The sequence below is a fragment of the Camellia sinensis genome, chromosome 1, assembly GCF_055761805.1.
Source record: "Camellia sinensis isolate YWXY chromosome 1, ASM5576180v1, whole genome shotgun sequence".
Classification (NCBI taxonomy): Eukaryota; Viridiplantae; Streptophyta; class Magnoliopsida; order Ericales; family Theaceae; genus Camellia; species Camellia sinensis.
The window spans coordinates 89215362-89219622 of record NC_138961.1 but is presented as its reverse complement, the minus strand read 5'-3'; positions in this window follow the sequence as shown (position 1 = coordinate 89219622).

The window sequence follows — 4261 nt, the reverse complement described above, 5'->3', positions numbered from 1 at the left end:
TCGTCGGCTCCATCGATCTGAGGATCTGGTAGACGGACAACCAGTGCACCACTCTCTACCCCCAGTTACTAGACGGAGGACAGTTGGGCAGAGGGCATCAGTTCAACAGTCAGTACAAAGGGCTTTGTCTACCCCACCTGTGTACAGTAGGGATCAGGATTCCGTTTCACCCACAGAAAGGGAGCATATACCGATAATTCAGCCAGAACAGAACAGTATGGCTAGTTTAGAGGAGATGGTGCGCCAACTCTGAGAAAGCATGAAAGTGATGCAGCAGGATGCTGTTCGACAGGCAGAATTCGCCAAACAATAGGCCACAGTTATGAACGAGCAAGCAGAGTTAATTGTAAGATTGCAGCAGCAAACTGGAGCATCCGCTTCACAGCAAGTCCCTCCTCCACTAAGGGTTCCGATACCCGAAGAAACACCGAATACCCGGAATGTCCAAGAAGATACAGACATCCCAACGGGGCCGGCTCCACCCCCGATCCTACCTCAACTATCCAAGGCACCCACTCCTATCAATCAACCGGATTCTCCTCTCGAGTCCGAGGTGGACCCCATGGCATTAAAAATGAGCAAGCTTGAAAAGCTGTTCAAGAAATCTCAAGGTGTGAAGTCCATTCCGAACATTGAGGATGGATACACCAATGCAGCCGTGACGCTGCCAGACCGGTTTAAGATGTCACAAATTGATCGTTTTGACGGATCCGGGGATCCTATGGTGCACCTGCGACTGTTATCAGACATCCTAAGGCCAATGGGCCTTACTACACTACAGAAGTTGTCTCTATTTGGCCGGACCCGGTCAGGCGTAGCAGCCATATGTTATGCCAATTTGGAGGATGATGTCAAGAGAAGTTGGGATGAGATGGCTGAGGCCTTCATCTTGCAGTACTCATACAATACGCAAATCGAGATCACGACCCGGGATCTCGAGACAACGAGGCAAGAACCCAAAGAAAGCTTCTCAGAATTGGTAACCAGATGGTGGGCTAAGGCTTTGATGATGACCTTAAGGCCCACGGACAAAGACCAGATTCGGATGATTGTGCACAATCTTCAGCCGAAGTTAATGCAAAAGATGATTGTAGTCCCCTTCCCTACCTTTTCTGACCTGCATGAAATGGGGGTGCAGATTGAGGATGCCTTAAAGCAAGGCTTGATTGATAATGATCGGGAGCAACCCCGCAGAACTTTCAATCGTAATACTAATGTAGGCCCGAGTGGCGCTACGACTGCCAAGACCTCTGAAGTGAGTATGGTCACCACCAACCCTCCCCCGAGAACTATGGCAACCGCACCATTCTCCGGTGCGTCCGGAAGCAACCCACAAACAGCCAAATACCCTCCCAAAAACACCAAAACCTTCGCTCCGCTCTATATGCCCCGGTCCAAAGCTTTGGGGGTTCTAATCAGAAAAGGGCATCTGAAGCCCCTAGAGCCGCGGCCCTTACCAGAAAGATTCCCCGCTGCCCACAATCCAGCCAAGTATTGTGCATTTCACCAACAGCACGGTCATGACATTGACCTGTGTTTCCGATTACGTCATGAGATTCAAGATCTCATAGATAATGGGGTGATTTTGCCTCCTGAGAAACCCAACGTTACTACAAATCCTCTCCCCACACATAACCAAGCTCCACCACCCAAAAGAATGAATTTCATCCATACTGGGGTCGTGTCCTACGATCCTAGTATTTATATCCCACCTTCCTATCTGCCTAAGCCGGAGGTTTTCCTTCCCAATTGCACCAATTTGTGCATGATGGACGTCTCCATAACCCAACCCACGCCAGCAGTGGTGACCATCGAGAGCAGGAGAGAGAAGACTCCAAAGGAGAAGGGGGTTGTTGAGCCAGAGTCTGCAGAATCTGGGAGTGATGTTGGGAATGCTTATAGTCCGAGTGACTACATTTCGCCAATAGGCCAGAATAGACTAGATGTGGAATTTCCAGCAGGAGGAGAGCTGTGTGCGATCCAAGGGGACGGTCCAGGACAAGGAACGGATGATCTAACGGTTGTGGAAGAGGACCTCGCCAAGCTACAGTTTTATAGTAACCAAGATCCAGGAGACTCAGCCGTCAACTGGTTCGATTATGAGGAATCAACGGAGGCCATGGGATGGTTGGACGATCAGCCAAATGTGGTAGTAGAGTTTCAGTCAAGACAAGGCCCGGCAGGGGCAGGAATGTCAGTAATAGCCGGGAGGGTCGAAGAACAGAGTACATCGCTGGAGAGCGCCGGTGTCAAGAATTTCGCTCGGGATTGGAGCATTTTGAGTGCAGGGATTATTGAACAATCAACCGCATTGACACAGTCAGAACAGGAAAGATTCGAAGATTCCGAGAGAATCAGGAAGGCAAAAGCCCACGTGGGGGTTGAGACCGCCGTAAGTACAGAAATGGGGAGTGCCGTGAGCATAGGAATAGAAGGTACTACATGTATTGGAACAGTCATGCCAGAACCGGAGAGGTGCTTGTCAGTTGCAGATGGAATGTGGTGGGAGGACGATGATCTATGTCTTGCCCACACAGACAGGGATTGGGGGAGTAACCAACCAGATGATACCTGGTATATCGGCGTAGTCGATCACATGACTAGAAGTGGACAGTACTTCAAGCCTCCACACCTAGATCAACCAGAGGCGTTTGGAAAAGATAAGGAGGCAGAAAAGCAAAAGGAAAAGCAACTCGAGGATGAGGCCGTATTGAGACAATTGAAGAAGATACAAGCAGACATCTCTATCTGGGGGCTGCTTATGGCTTCTCGAGTACATAGATAGGCTGTCCTTTCGGCCATGGATAAAGCCAAGCTTTCTATAGACACCACGCCCGAACAACTGGTGGGCCTAGTTTTTTCGGGAGGGACTACCCCGATGTTGACCTTTTCTGACAAAGAACTGCCACCTGAGGGTGCGAACCATAACAAGCCACTCTACATCTCTGTGGAGTGCAGAGATAAATGGATACCCGTGGTGCTTGTCGACACAAGGTCCGCCATCAACGTCTGCCCGGCAAGGACAGCCTATGCGATCGGTTTGAAAATCGCGGATTTCGTGCCAACGGCCCAGGTGATTCGGGCATATGACAACATAAGCCGGGAAGTAATGGGAACAGTTAAGATTCAAACAAAGGTTGGGCCGGGACAACATGAGATAGATTTCCATGTCTTGGAGGTTCTTGCAACTTTCAACCTGCTTTTAGGGCAGCCGTGGCTGCATCAGGTAAAGGCAGTCTCATCCACCCTACATCAAGTGGTGAAATACACCTATGGGAAGGGAGTAGCCATCTTTTTCAGAAATTCATCTATTCATCCGCCGCCGGAAGTATCTACGCCTGTTCTAGAAATTGAGCACGGTATGGAAGATGTGTTCATATCGGGTTTTACCTTGGCTGAGGCTCGGGTTGTACAGAACATCATGGCTGCTAATGAAGGGGTATATGTCAGTACTCAGGCAGTCTATCTCATGAACAAGCTCCAACACATCCCCGGGATGGGATTGGGCAAGAGCGGCCGGAAGGGCGTCGCAGCATTGGCCGAAGTGCCACACAACCCTCATACCTTTGGGTTAGGTTATCTACCCACCAAAGAGGACTGGATAAGGAAAGGAAAAGAAATGGCTGGAAGAGCCAGAGCAAAGAAGGCCGGGAAACCTTTTGAATTGATGCATAGGCCCATTTAGGGTACCCTAAACGGACGCTTCGTCCGGGAGGGGAAGGACTTTCCGTTTTCTGGCTTCCCAGAACCATGGCTAAACGCGGAGAAGAAGCGCGTGCCAGGTTTTGAGATTTTCTTTGACCTGCAGCTACCTGAGAATGACATCGCCAAAGGGCAGGCAAATCTGTCGGTTGAGACTGAACAGAGTAAGGAAGTGCAGTCTGAGGACGCTGAAAACGAAATGGGGGTAGCACTGGCATGTCTACTTTAAGATCCTCCGATCGAACAGAAGTGCTTGGGGGATAACTCCTCGGTATGCATGATCGGGAATGAAATGGCTGCGGGCCTACCATCAACTATTTTGGATGCATCCATCGCACCCTCTCTCATTTGGCAGTACGAGGAAGGATTTTTGTCCAGCAGCACGGGGTCAGGTAGTGAGCCGGAATCTGATTCCACCGAGTCCTGTGAGTCGGAATCAGGTTCCAGCTCGACTGAGTCTGAGTCCGGTATTCCTGGGGGTGATAACCCGGATGCCACAGTCCTGTCTAGGTCGTCATTTTCTTTTTCTTTTGAGTCTGTTGTAACAGAAGAATCGGAC